The sequence below is a fragment of the Mus caroli genome, unplaced genomic scaffold (genome assembly GCF_978045245.1).
Source record: "Mus caroli unplaced genomic scaffold, Mus_caroli_1 scaffold_2, whole genome shotgun sequence".
NCBI classification, from domain to species: Eukaryota; Metazoa; Chordata; class Mammalia; order Rodentia; family Muridae; genus Mus; species Mus caroli.
The window spans coordinates 29,945,308-29,960,458 of NW_028227257.1; the positions used below are offsets into that span (position 1 = coordinate 29,945,308).

At 41.1% G+C, this 15,151-nt stretch overlaps 1 protein-coding gene across 4 annotated transcripts in view; it reads right to left on the reverse strand.

The window, feature by feature from the left end:
• The window catches only part of Syndig1 (synapse differentiation inducing 1), a 185,231-nt gene that overhangs the window by 71,098 nt on the left and 98,982 nt on the right, over positions 1–15,151 (reverse strand). The gene's annotated exons all lie outside the window — the stretch shown is intronic.

Genomic DNA, 15,151 nt, shown 5'->3' on the forward strand with positions numbered 1-15,151 from the left:
AGACTTACAGTGAGTTTATTTGGGAGGCCAGCGAGAAGTATCATGTTTCATGTATCTTCAGATGGGGTTTATGGGTATTAAAAATGGTGGCCTTGAGGGACTTCCAGGAGACAGGCTTAGCTGCATTTTGCTTTTGTACTCTGGACCCAGGGAGGATAGTGTAGATGGAGGAAGAATTGCTGTCTCTGGATACCCTCCAGTTTCCTTTGATTCTGATTTGAGTCAGGATATAAAGGGCCCGAGCTCCACACAGATGTGGGGCCTCCCTCACGGCAATCTGACAGCTGTTCTGGGAGAAGCTGCCTATAGATGTAGCTCTCCCTTCACTGTGATACAGTGACACATGGGATTCTCATAGCTCTGGTGAGAATCTGCTGTGAATCTGCTGTGAGGTGGTTTGTTTCGTGAGTGGGCTGGGAATACCAGGGAGGATGATTCTAGAACTCAGCAGTGGGAGAGCAACCACCTCGATAGCTTGTAGGTCCTGTGCATGATTGCTTCCCAGATGGACAGCCCTGGCTGGCTCCACCCACTGTAGATTTTTATCTCATCAAAAAATAAAGTTGTCGTTCCCAACTTTTTATTTTACACAAAGATAGAGCCCTAGCTTACTGCTGTAGACACTATTTCTAAAAACAAAGCAGTAATGGATCATTTCATTTTCAAAAAGATCGTTATCATTCATATCCTGTCCCAAGCTGGAGACTGTTGAGTATACACTATTGAGCTTGGCTATGGGATGGTTCCACTTGACACCTGCCTTTCCAGGCTATCCATCTACATCTATCACAGCAGCCTGGAGCCACCCATAAACAGATGCCAATGGACGTAGACCCACCCCCTCCCTGGCACATATGTAGCAGATATGCAGTTCGATCCTCACGTGTGTCCTCTTCATCCACAACTGGAGTGGAGGCTGTCCCTAAAGCTGTTCCCTGTCTTTGGAATCCATCCCCCTGGGTGGGCTGCCTTTTCTGGCCTCAGTGGGAGAAGATGTGCCTAGTCTTGAAGAGACTTGTTGTGTCAGAGTAGGGGGATAGCCAGGAGACCTCCATCCCCTCAGAGGAGACAGAAAGGGGAGATAGGGGAAGGGACTGTGTAAGAGGGGACCAGGAGTGGGCAGCAACCGGTATGTAAAATAAATAAATAAATAAATAAATAAATAAATAAATAAATAAATAAATGGAAAATTGTTCCATTCATGATTTTTTCTCACAAAACTGCTGGAAACCCAAGCTACGAGGCAGAAAGCATAGCACTGTACTGAGAGGTCAGGAACTGTGTGGGGGAACTTTATTTCTGTTTAGTTAATAAAGAAAACAAGCAAGGAGCATTGGATTCACTCAAATAACAAATAGAGATGTCCTCCGGTGGTCCTGCATAGAAGCTGATGACCCACTGTCCACATAGGTCTAGTTCTCTCCACCACATACAGGTAGGCCTGAGGGGTAGGGTCCCCCAGTTTTTTGACTCCCCAGAGCACAAAGTCATCTTTGGAAGCTATAAGGCCAGCTGCCAATCATGTTTCTGTCCTGCTGATCAGTGTTCTCTGCCCAGTCCTTAGTCCCCTGTTTGGTGCAGTCTCTGCTCCATGTGTCTGGAATTATACAGTGTTCTTTCCACAGCACTACATCTGTGGAATTTCAATTCATTTTATTCTGTACACAATCCCCCATATGGACTCCAGAACAGTAAAGGAAAATGAAAATTACTATCATTATTGCTATCTGAAATGAAAATCAAAACAGCCAGCAGGGATGCATAATTCATACAAGATTCCAGGACTGCACTGCCCAGACCCTGCATAGCATGGAATCACCCATCAGGAAGAAGGATACCCTGTACTCAGTCTGTTACATGGAACCTTTCCACATACAACCCTGTCACCTCTAGGGCTTCTAGAGCTAGAAAACTAGTAATGCAGAAAAAAGATTCCTGACCATAAGTTTGTACTGTTGAACTATACTGCTGGAGGGTCACCTCTGCATGAAGTGCCTGAGAGGTTAGCCTGTGACAAATGCACCAGGGTCTAAGGTCACACTCAGAGGACAAAGGTGACCTTTCCTCTGGCCTTCACTTTCTTAAACTGCAGGTCAAAGCTGTCCTGATGTGGGTAGAGGTTTTGATTCATGGGCAACAAATTTGTACGTTTGTATAGATTCTTAGCTTTTGTGATGTGAGGTTCTGGTGTTAAATTTCCAAAGAATTTTGTGCTACTGAGGTCATTGTGTCCCACGGCAACTCTAGAAATCATTCAACTGTTATTGCCATTTCCATTTTATAGTGCACAAATAAATGAGAGGCTAAGGAAGGTTGACACCCTTGACAAATGACAACACTGTTCAGTCAGCTCCTCTGTTGATTCCAGGCTTGTGCTGCATTTGAACTCATAGCCAACTGCACATAAAACTGTTTTGTTTCAGCTATGTCTATATATTCCTTGCCTTTGGCCACAGGGACTCTGATGACCTTGCTTATTAATTGCTATGTTCCAAGATGGCTGTGGAGGCGTGGCAGTGGACACATAGGTACTGAAATTTTCCCAGACAGTCAAGGCTGGGCTCTGCTGCTCAATTACACTCAAGCATACTAGCACTGTAGTCCCTGGCTTTACCTGTCTCTGTAGAATTACAGCACTGTCCCTTTGCAGTAAAGAAATGGGTTTCAGGATAAGTATTTTGCAGATTCTTAACTGAACCGCATACTGAAGTTACAGAGTTGTTCTTGCGTGACACTAAAATAATTAATCAGTATGGTTAAAATGGATTTTCAAAATTCAAGAAAAATCACAGAGAAAATAAGAACATCCTGGCTTGTAATGCTTCCTTTGCTCTTCCATCTGTAGGATCCTCATGGGTTTAAGTGGCCATGGGCTTCGAGCCACCAAACAGGGAGGAGAGGAGATGCAGCCAGACCAAGAGATGTGCAGATTCCTTCACCCAAGTAAATAAAATACAATGTACCACACACACAGAACACATGTGCCTTGTAGGGCAGCTGTCTTTTAAATCCCCTTCGTAGGGCACTGTCTGGGAATGTCTGCAGCAATGGGAAACAAAAAAGTCCAGGATTCATGAAGTCTCTCCTTGTGAGCTACAGGAATCAAGGGAGAGGTTGCTGACCCTGCAACCTGTGCATGCTGATTGGTTGATCCCCTGACTGGCATATCTCCTCATTAGGCTGATGGGTCTCCATTCTCATTTTTTTTTCACTGCTAAATAGTTACAAGGTCAATCCTTGTGTTGATCTTTATTCAACTCCACACTCACTGTAGCAATGTGAGCAAGCACTGTGGGTTGTTTCTAGGGGGCAAAGTGTGACTCATCCCTGTCTCTTGGACTTCTTCCAGGTGTCATTACAAGTGTGGGAACCTGGAGTCATGCTTCTTCCTCCACCTGGCCATCTGGGCAGGAAGGTAACCACTTGGCCCTAAAAGGAACTCTGAGTGGGTTCATTATACTGAGCCAGCAACTGCTAGCCACATAAACCTATATAAACCTGAACCACTTAGCATTAAACACAACCAGCAGCTGATTCCTGGGTCTCACTCCACATTCCATTCATTACACAGAAGGCACAGTGTTCAGTGTCTATCAGAACACTTCTCCCACGAACACACAGAGCTCATTTCCTTAATTTATAAGGGGATTCTCCCCCAAAAATCACTCCTCATCAGAGATGCCCCAAAACTTGACGGACTGTCTTAATCTTCCTTGGAAGAATCTTGACCTATCCAGAAATTCTCTGCAGTGCTGCTCTCTACTAATCTGATCTGTTCGCAGCACCATGCAGGCAGAGATGACAGGTATGTCCTGGCACAGAGAGGACTCAGTGCACTTCTCTAGATGAAGAACTCATCTATAGTCTTAGCCAACAACAACAACAACAACAACAACAACAAACAACAAACAACAAACAACAACAACAACAACAGTTCAACTGAGAAATGTCTCCATTATCAGACTGGCCAATAGACAAGTCTATGGAGTGTTTTATTGATTAATGATAACATGGGAGGTTCCAGTCATTGTGGGTGGTGTTACCTCAGGAATGTGGTCCTGGGTTGTATATATATATATATATATATATATATATATATATATATATATATATAAAGTTGAGTGAGTCAAGAGAATAAGTTAGTAAGCAGCACTCCTCCATGGTCTCTGTCTCAGTTTCTACTTTGAGTTTCTACCTAGACTTCCCTTCAAGATAGTCTAAAAGCTCATGAAATAAAAGATGATATCAACCCTTTTCTCTGGCTTTTGGTCATGATAGTTATCACAGCAATAGAAAAAAGAAAAACTAATACAAAGTCCCTTTTTTTCTGTCTTACTCAAAATCAGGTCACATTAAAAACCGTGATTAAAAAACCTGTAGCCCCATTGTGTGGTACCTACATGGCTCAGAGATCTGCTGTCTCCCAAACACAGAATACAAGGAAGGCCCATTTCAGGATCTGAGCACAATTGTCCTGAATAATTCATTAATCATCTTGGCCATATGTTAGGAGCATGTGTTTAGTTTCCACTATTTGGGCCTAGGTTGCCCACAGATTGAAACTGTAGCATGAGGTGGTGAAATAGAAACAAATGTAAACTCACAACAGGCTGGGGATGTAGATTAGTTGGTAAGGAATGTGCCTAGCATGCACCAAATCCAACCCCCTAGGGTTGATTCCAAGCACTGTGAAAACTGAGCATAGTGGATCCTCTTCTTGTTTGCATACCGGGCTCCAAGGCAAAGTTTTATAAGACAGACAACAATTATAAATAAACTTTAGAAATGAGTAACTTAATGCACTACTTAGAAGTAAATCTTTTTATTTCTCAGTAACATGTAGTTCAATCTTCCTTAAATGATTTTGTATTCCTTGAGAAGACTTTCTGTACTTTTAGAAGACACTAACCTGATTAAAATCCTGAAATATGGAAATATATTTTTATGAATGATGAAAAAATAAAGTTAACATAGAACAAAACCAAATAAAAACATAAGTGACTGAAAGGGATGGGATGAAGTCTCTGCTGCCTACTCTCTGGGGCTTGTCTTGCAGGAGATGAGGCACAGGGTCCTGCCATCTCCCTGGTTCTCACTGCCCCCCCATCATCTGAAGGCTCTCAGTGTGATTCAGAGCCAGACAGAGCTATAAGGTAGCCAGAGAGACAAGAAGATGTTAAGGCAGTGGTTTTCAATCTGTGGGTCTTGACTCCTTTGGGGTTCATTTGTTAGATATCCTGCATATCAGATGTTTACACTACAATTCATAACAGTAATGAAATTACAGTTTTTAAGTAGCAATGAAGTAATTTTATGATTGGGGATCATCACAGCATGAGGAATTTTATTATTGGGTTAATAATAAACTTGGGTTATAAGTATAATCTCTAAAAATTGTCCTGCAATATTGGGTTACATCCCTATTGCTGGTGATGGAGTAACTGGAAAGACCTGAAGAACATTTACCAACTAACTGTGGAGTGGCTGACAAAGTATGTTAACTAGTGTGCAAATGTGTAACTGAGGATGCAGCTGGAACACACAATTGTGTGGCTCACCTCCAGGAACAGTGCCCTGTGAACAAGTTATTCATATTTTGTCCTGCTTTGGTTTTGTTAGTCTTGGTGACAGCCCTTCAAATATAGCTCCCACTTTCTCAGCTCCCCATGCAGTTCATACTCCCATGGATCAATATGCTTTGCATGAGGTTTCAGGTCCTTGTGTAAAATGTTTGCTTAGTCTTTTGGACCAAGCACCAGGTCTTGAAGAAAGCTGTGAGTAGCTGTCATTCTCACCCACTTGTGTCAAATACATACCTGAAGCTATTGCACCAGGCAGAGGGTCACATGGGAAAGGTTGTGTGACCTTTCCACTAGTGAAAGAATAAGAGGAGCTTGTACATGCATGTCATGTTTAAAAGGGAAACTTCTTTTAATAAGCATTTGTTCTGGACAAAAAGCAAATCCATTTCTTGTTTGAGAAGTGTTTAGTTAAGGTCTTTGGAATCTGATGTTCTGAAAGCAGGAGCCAAATGAAACATAACTCATTAGGATTCATCCTTGGTGCAGCTTCTGGTAAGTCTTTAGTCATGGCGGCAGAGCAAGATGATAAGGCATACAATTACGTTAGAGGGCTGTTACTCCATATGCATGTACTATTCTTTTAAATCCTCATTCTCTGATTAGCTACAAGTATGCGCTCAATGATTAGATTAAGATAAGAAGCTCCACTTACCTATAAGACAATGTTTCTGTTATTGTTCCTGGGGTCTGTGAGTGCCCAGGGGCCTGGGAAGGCAACTTTGGCAAATACTATTGTTAGACCAATCATGGTTTGGGATCTCAAGATTTCAGGTACAGTCATTCTGTTGCAAGGTTGCAGTTTGGGTAGTGTATTGGCTACTTTTCTTAATGTTGTCATAAAATAATTGACAAGAAGCAAGTTAAGTAAGGAGAGGTTTAATTTGCCTCCCAGTTTCAGAAGAATGACTCAGCGATGATGGGGAGGCATAGAAACTGAAGTGGCTCAGTCTAGAGTGGCAGGAGTTTGTGGCTATCACTTCCTATGTCTTGGCAGATGAGGAAACAGACAGCCATGTCTAGAAAGAAGGCCAAGATATAGCCTTCAAAAGTTCTCCCTTCAGTGACCCCTTCTCCAGCTAGGCTCCACCTCTTACAATTTCTGCAGATTCTATATACCAGGGCCACTAGCTGAGGACCAAGTGTCTAAACACATGAGCGTGTGGAGATACCTCACATTTAAACACTAACAAGTATAATCTCCAAAAATCATATGCTAAGAGCTCTATTCCAAAGTCATCTGTTGATGGGAGTAAATGAGTGGGAACAAGTCCAGCTGTACCATCTGGACGTGGGAATGACTAGGAATAGATAAGGCCAATAGGATGGTGTCACCATTAAATCCTGGTGGCGTTTTAAGATGAGAAAGAGACCAGAAATGATCTACATTCTCCTGGACTCTTCCCATGGGATACCGTGATCTGACTAAGCATTCTATCATGGTGTTCACTGTCAGATGGGGCTCCTCTGCCTCCCCCAGGAACTATTCAACAAAGTAAGCCTGATTTTTGTTTTGTTTTGTTTTTTTACAAAATTTACCCAGTCTGCATGACATGGTTATCGGCAATAGGAATGTGGGATCAACCCTAGGAAATGATATGGGAAGAGAGGGATGGGATAGGGAGTTTTGGGAGAGGAAACCAGGAAAGGGGATAGCATTTGAAATGTAAATTTTAAAAAATATCTAAAAAAAAAAATTATTACTTAAGTTAAAAAAAAAGAGTAGTTGCTACGTTTGTGGGCATCTAGAGCCTCTTGCAGGAGTCTCGGGGGGTTAGCTTATTGGGGAATAGGCAGCCCTACAATCTATAGGGCACATAAAGAAACAGAAAGTTCTCAGGTGCTTGGAGGTCAGACAGGGGACCTCAGCAGCAAGAGTGATACCTAAGAGTGAGTGAGGAACTGAGTGTCCCTCCTCAAAGCCCATGGAGAATCTAGGGGTGTTGAATATCCCCAAACTTCAACTAGGGGATCCTCTATGTATCAAGACCACTAAAATCAGGTTAACCTTGAGAGATGAGACACATACACAGACAATGGTCAGGAAGGATGAAGAACCATCACCACTGCCAAGAAAATGAGTACAGAGTATAAACACAAGTGTGGTTTAAAAGCAAAATCAGCCCATTCTAGACTTGGTGTGAAGGGCACAGCAAGATACAGATAAAGATGACCAGGACATACAAGGAGAGCAATGCGTGTGGAGTCAGGTATCAAAGAAACCTGAGACAATTGTCTAACTCTGATACCTATTAATATACAAAGTGCGCCCGGGCCTCCAGGATTACTCAGTACCCATGGCACCTTACAGATCTTCTCATGGCACCCACTACTCTAAACCCCTCCAGCCTATGAGCTTTGCTGCCCTTCCCCCAGTTTATGGTCCTATAAAACCCCACCATTTGGAGCACATGTTCTCTTGGTCTCCTGGCTCTCTTGTTCTGCTTGCTTCCTTCTCTCTTGTCCCTGTCCCTTCTCTTTCTTTTTCTTGTCTCCAGCCCTATGTTCTCATGGCCCAGTACTCTCCCTCATATCTACAATAAAATCCTTTTCCTCAATCATATCTTGGAGTGGCCATGTCCTCATTTCATTAATGTGGCAATGGGAATGTTTTGTATTTCTGGTTATGAACACAAACTCATAATATGCTGTGTTATCCAGTTTCTGTCACTATAACAAAATCCATGAGATAACTTATGAAAAGGAAAAGTTTACCATGGCTCAGTTTTGAAGGTTTCTTTTCAGCAGAACCTGTGGCAAAGAAGCCCATCATGGCAGAACATACTTGCTTACCTGACTGTTCAGAAAACAAAAGTGAAGGAAGGGGTTGGGGGATCAGGGACCCATTGTACCTTTAAGGATGCACCCACCAATGACTTACAGGCTTCCTGCTAGCTTCCACAATCACAGGATACTGCCACCATGGGGATCAAGCATTTGATACATGGTTTTTGGAGAATACTAAACATATATAATAAATATCAAGTTTTAGGAAGAAAATGGGAGTTCATTCTGGTATCTGACTTGTGTGCAAAGGGATCAGCATGTTCAAAAGCTATAGGCTTACAGCAGGCTAGGACTGGATAGTAAGAGGGCACATAGCATGATGTAGGACCAAGTGGTCCCTACATCTGCCCAAATCACAAGCCAACCACATCCTACTGCTGGAGAAAACCAGGAATATACTACATCAACTTAAGTAATAGGGAAATACTCAGAGGGTTGGTTTCACAGCTTCAGGCCAAGCAATTCACTGTCAAATAAGTTAGGAGCTATGCACCCCAGCTTTAAATCTGCATCATTTGCACAGGCGATTCTTCATAGCATATGAAAACTACATACATGGTTTCTAAGACAAGTGCCTGTTCCAGAATTTGTTAACTCTAGTTTGTTGTATTTTTCTGGGGAATTCAGAACCCAATCTACTTTTTACTGTTTTTCACATGGACACTTTAAAATTTTCCATCATATAGGCAGGTAACCTGTTTCCCCACCCTTCCTAGAAATGTTCCCTTCCTGAAAGCAAAGTCCTGGAGAGAGGAAAAACTATAGACAAGGCAAGTGACTAATGTGGCATCACTTATTATCCAGGCCCATCGCTCTTCCAGATGCCACTTATCCAATAATGCCGACTAGCCTCAGGCCTGAATTACAAGAGAGCATAGTGTCTCTTAGTCTAGTTTGGTGATAGCAGTCAATCTTGAACACACTCACCTGTGACGATGCACCTCCCTTCCCCTCATTGGGACCTTAAAAGAACAAGCTCTGTTCTCCTCGCACAGGCTGAAGCTTTCGATTCAGATACCACCACATTTGCAAGCCTGTCTGCAGACTTGATGAGTAGCTGTTGCACTTGACAAGACTGCTGGGAAATGGGCTGATGAGATGCCAATCAGTGCAATCTTTAAGAAGCAAAATTGTCAAGGTATAACAAAGCCACAGCTTTTAGGTTTTGGCTTCACAAGCCCAGGCCTAGGAAGTTATCTGGAAGATGTAACATTAAAAACAAAAGATACAGAAGCACAAGTTTTTTTTGTTTGTTTGTTTTTTGTTTTTTTTTCATTGCAATGTTATGTGTACTATGTGGTGTTGGAAATAGCTGAACTTATATGTTCATTCAAAAAGGGTAATGCTGCATGCCTCTTCCTGGACAGACGTTAGCAAACGTCTGCACATGCTTACGATAGGCAAATGGCAGACCTAAGAATGGATTCTCCCCAATTCTAGCTTGGTGAAGCAATGAGTTTGTTCAAGTCGTCACTTACAGGAGCATGGATAACACACTGGCAGCTGAATCATCCAAAGACTGATGCACAATGGGTGATGAATCACAAAGCTTGCATCCCTGGGGCTCCCTGTACAACCTTTAGATAGATCCACTGGTCCGAGTGTCTCTCTCACCAGCAGTGGTTATTCCTTATGTGACCTTACCTAGAGGCATTGTGACTATCTGAGTTTACTAATTCTTATAAGTTCACTTCTCACTCCAGGACAGAATGTTTTCACTTCTGAGAGAAGAGCCATAGGACAGGTGGTTAAATGAACTGCCTCCGCTCAAGTCCTGGGATGAGCTGGCCAGCACCCCAGTGACCCAAGAGAAAACCACACTTGATGCAAACTGCAAGAGGTTTTATTATCAGCTAGCTGAGGACAAAGTCCCTCCGCTGTGCAGGGCAGGGGAGTTCGACCCCAAGCAGTGACAGTAGGGGTTTTTTTAACAGCTAGCTGAGGAGTTGGGAGGAGTTGGGAGGAGAGTTGGGAGGAGTTGGGAGGAGAGTTGGGAGAAGTTGGGAGGAGTTGGGAAGAGTTCTTCTCTTCCCGGTGTCCTTGGTGAAATTTACAAGGCAGGAGTGGGGAGTGAGTTCTTTCTGAATTTTTATCTCTGTGTCCTCGGCACAGGAAGGCAGGCATCTCTGGTTGTACAGTATAGAAACAAAAAGGCTTTTTGCTGGCTATAGAGAACAAAGAGCTTCTTTCTAGCTGTAATTTTAAAGGGAAAACAAGCTTGGGGAAATGTTTTAGGGGGCTCTACCTTTCAGGGAGAAATGCTTTAAGCCGGGGTCTCACACATGCAGTCCCATAGGAGAACATAATGAACCTTGTAAAAAAAAAAAATCAAAAGGACAGATGAGACCAGAAGGGAATATGGGTAGATACCATATCTATAAAAGATTAAAAAGAAAACCTACAAATCTGTATCTCATGACACGTCAGTCAGTGACAGCTCCATATATAGTAACTGTCCCACAGAATACCATTCTGAGTGACATTAGTTTGTTGTCAGTCTAGCTAATAGAGTTTGCCCAGGGAAATTTCATCTGGTTACCAAGTATGCAAACATGCATGTTTCTGTATACTATACACAGAGTATACATGTACAAACATCATGCTTCCATGCTCAGTCTGCTGGGAAACTGTGGCTCCCAGAGTATGAGTGAATGCCTGTACCCACAGCCCTTGCTTTCTGAATATAATTCTCCAATGATGAGACAGGGCTGATTTTAGATTGAGGCTAGCAATATGTAAGATGCAACCTGAACAGCTGGATCCACCAGGAATGGTCACAGGGGATGGCCAAGGATGTATCAGAATCCAGTTTGAAGGAGCTCTTTCTGCCAGACAGAATAAAGTGAGCATTATAAACACACTATAAATTCTGACAGCAGCCCTTTGGATGCATAAGAATTGATGGTCTACACCAAAAACAAAATTATACATGGTTGAAAAAATAAATACAGAAGGAAATGCTCTTCCCTATGGTACATTGCCTTCCCACAAATATCATGAGAAGCACAGGAGTTGGGTATTTGAAGCTAATATAAGCTGGTCTCATGGCATGCCCCTTGCAAATATCTGAGTGATTACCAAGCAACACAGTTCTGTGGTCAGTGAGAAATCTGGCAGTCACCAAAGGAAGCAGTCAGAACTACCCACATTGGCAAAAGGTAAGACGATGTTACTGGCCTTTTGACTGGTCTCACTGGGAGAGACAGTATCAGTTTTTAGCTTAAGTTCAATTATACAGAGTAAATCAGACATGCCTAAGCATATAGCTGATCTTCAATGTAGCTGACCCATATTCTGCAGAAGTCAAGGTCATGACCAACCAAGACAACAGGGCTCTTCCTTGTTAAAGAAGACAGCAGGGCTATGACAGTATATGCTGTGTAGAAGCTACACATGAATTTTTCTTTGCTACACAAGCAATACAGAAAGAAATGAAAAAAAGCGCACTTTATAGACTAGGAAAGATAAGAAAGAGTATTGTAACTGGTAATTTTATAATAATTTTATTCTTAGGATATGTGTGGTTTTGCATGTGTGTGTTTTATATATAAATATTTCTATGTATAATTCACTTAGGAATAAAGAAACATCACATCTGCAACTTTCCAAAGAGTACAGAAAAAAATCTATGTCTATAGATAGGATGGTACAGCCAATATAAGAAGATGAAAGCCAAAGGAAATGGAGATGGGCAAACAGGAATTGGCTGCATTTAGGCCTGCAACTTTATATCTGCAATCACACAAAATGTCAAAAATCCTTCATAAGTGTTCTATTTCAGTAGAAAAATTATACTTTAAATTGAATTCTTTTCCTTTGGGGATCAAGCATTGCATCTATTTTCCCCTCTTCTGATTGTGCTTAAATGAAAATGCTGATGTGGACACCACTGGAAATATATATATATATTTGCTTGAAATATATATATATATATATATATATATATATATATATATATATATGAATTCCCTTTATGACACATGAAAATTTATTTAGCATTGCAATATGGCATCCCATCCTGTTTGTCCTTTTCATGTTTTCAAATGGAAGCTACTTAGTGGTCTTTGGTTCACACATCTCTTCTTAAGAATATAAGAAACTTCCAATAGATAAGTTTGAGCCAAGCAATCCAAAGGGGGCCCTTGGGGTCAGGAAAACTTACTAAAGGACACTACAAATGAGCACCCACTCCAAGGTCAGCAAGCAAACATCTGTTAACACATCTGGAAGAAAACTGTTCTTTTGAGCCAGAGGAAAAGTGTGAACTAAAAGGAACTCAATAGAATACTAGGAACATAACTATAGACTGCAGGGTAAGGAGTGTGTTATAGGACATGCATAGTCAGGTAGCAAGCCAGTCCTCCCTAGAACCCAGGGCAAGCTTGAGGGAACTTAAACTCATCCACACACAAGTCTTCTCAGTAATAGTCTCTTTGCCCTGCAATGAAACAAAATTACTCCAAATGCCCTGAGAAACGAACATCACTGTGTCCCTCTCTTTATAAGACTTTTGGCCATTTCTACAAGTGTATTTTTCCCAGTCCTGTCAGCTGCCCTAGGGTGTCAGCCTCTCTGCCTGAGATGAGACTATCATTGCATTTGGTCAACAGCAGGGGAACAGCAGATCATCACCTGAGCAGTCTGGTGTCAGTTCAGTCTCTCCGAATTCTAGGGACCTGCCAGCATCATCGTCTCTGAATAGTTTTAGAATTTGGGATCTACATCTTCCATCTCTGCAACTCCGAGGCAAGTCAAATATGGGATGTGTATGGTCCTATACTCCAGGAGACTCAGATGTACTCAGGCATCTTATCTCTTAGCTCTACCCTTCTCTTCTGACCAGAGAGCTATAAACATCATATCTAAGAAGCACCCACAGTGTAGGTAGGCTCCTTCATTTGTGAGAATTATTTTCTAAGCCAACAGTTGCTTTTGGGAAAGCATTAATTATAGTAAACCCTTGTGTTCAGCAAACAGGCTAAGTATTTTATTTAATTGAGTATCAGCCATTTTAAACAACTCTCTCTTTTTAAAAACAACTCTCTAACTTACATTTTTCTTAGATTATCTGAAGTTCTGTGTGATTCAAAGGAAAGCATTTATTTACCTTGTCTATTTGGTTAGAATTTGAAGGCTATAAACTGACTATTAAAATTCAGTAACAATCACCTTATTTACATATATCTCTGAGTGTGTATAAATTATTTAAAGTACACAGCTTGCATGTACTTCGAATGCACAGAAATATATATATATATATATATATATATATATATATATACTTTGAAATAGTATATATTCACTTCAAAATAACATGTGTGTGTATATATATACACTTTGAAATAATTTTAGACACTCATACAAATTTTAAAAATAGAGCATAGTTCCTGTAGAAGTTTCAAAGATAGAACAGAGTCCCCACATGCCCTCACTTATGCCTTACATAACCACAGTCCAACGATCAAAGCCACACAATGCCATCAGCGCCAGTACCTGTGACTCAGTGTTGGCCTTCCTGAAGCTGCCTGCTGTCTACTGTCTTATGTCAGTTGTAATGGTTCTGTAGATTCAGACACTCAAACAGGCTTATGTAACCATCAAATAATCAAGAGATAATGATTTCCAAGAGTCTCTCTCATCTACCAGCTTCACCCCTGCTCAGCCTTAGCTACTGACTATCCCTGAACTACTGTCTTTCTTACAGTGCTGTCTTTTAGGGATGTCATTCAAAGGGGATCGCACAGCCCACAATCTTGTGAGCCAAGCCTCCCACAGTTAGTGTAACACTCCTAGAATACATTCAGTTTTCTGGGTGTATCATTCTCTTCCTCCTGCTAATAATCCATGAAAAAGAAGTACCACAATGTAGCTATTCATTCCTTTACTGGAGGACATTTTGCTGCTTCAAGTTTTATATTATTCAAAATAAATATTATGGCTAAATTTACTCAGAAATTCATGTGGATATATGATTTTATTTTCTCAAACATACATAAACAAAATTACTTAGTCAGACAGGATTAGTTTTACTTCTTAGAAGCAAACACTTTTTTAGAGTGACTGAACTATGTTGCATTTCCATCAGAAACAGCTGGGAACTCTGTTAGGTTAGAGAGCATTACCCTACAGACTTCAAGGCTCTCCTTCTCCCTCCAAGACCCCACCAAGCTGACTACAATGCAATGCTCTAACTCTTCTAAGGCACACTCAAACTCATCAAGGGCCTCATCATGCCTAATTATTTCTATAAGCCTGTAACTCTCCTAATAAAATTATCTTGAAATGTGATTTTATGTCACCTTTTTTTCTTTGAGCCTGCAGCAATTTTCAACACTGTTTATTTAGCATTATCACCAGCACTTTGTGTGTTGTCAGGGTTTCTCTTCTCTTCTCTTCTCTTCTCTTCTCTTCTCTTCTCTTCTCTTCTCTTCTCTTCTCTTCTCTTCTCTTCTCTTCTCTTCTCTCCTCTCCTCTTCTCTTCTCTTTTCTCTCTTTTCTCTCTCTTTCTTTCTTTCTTTCTTTCTTTCTTTCTTTCTTTCTTTCTTTCTTTCTTTCTTTCTTTTCCTTATTTTTTTATTTTTTATTTTCTTTCCCGATCTTTTTGATTCTGGTCATCCTAATAGATATGTGGTGATATCAAGTCATGGATTTTCTATGGGCTTTTTTGATGGCTGAGGATGTTGTACATTTTTTTGTATGTGTTCATTTGCCATTTGTTTATGCTATCTGATTCTGTCTTTAAATATTTTGCCCATTTTTGACTAAATTGTTTGGTTACTTATCTT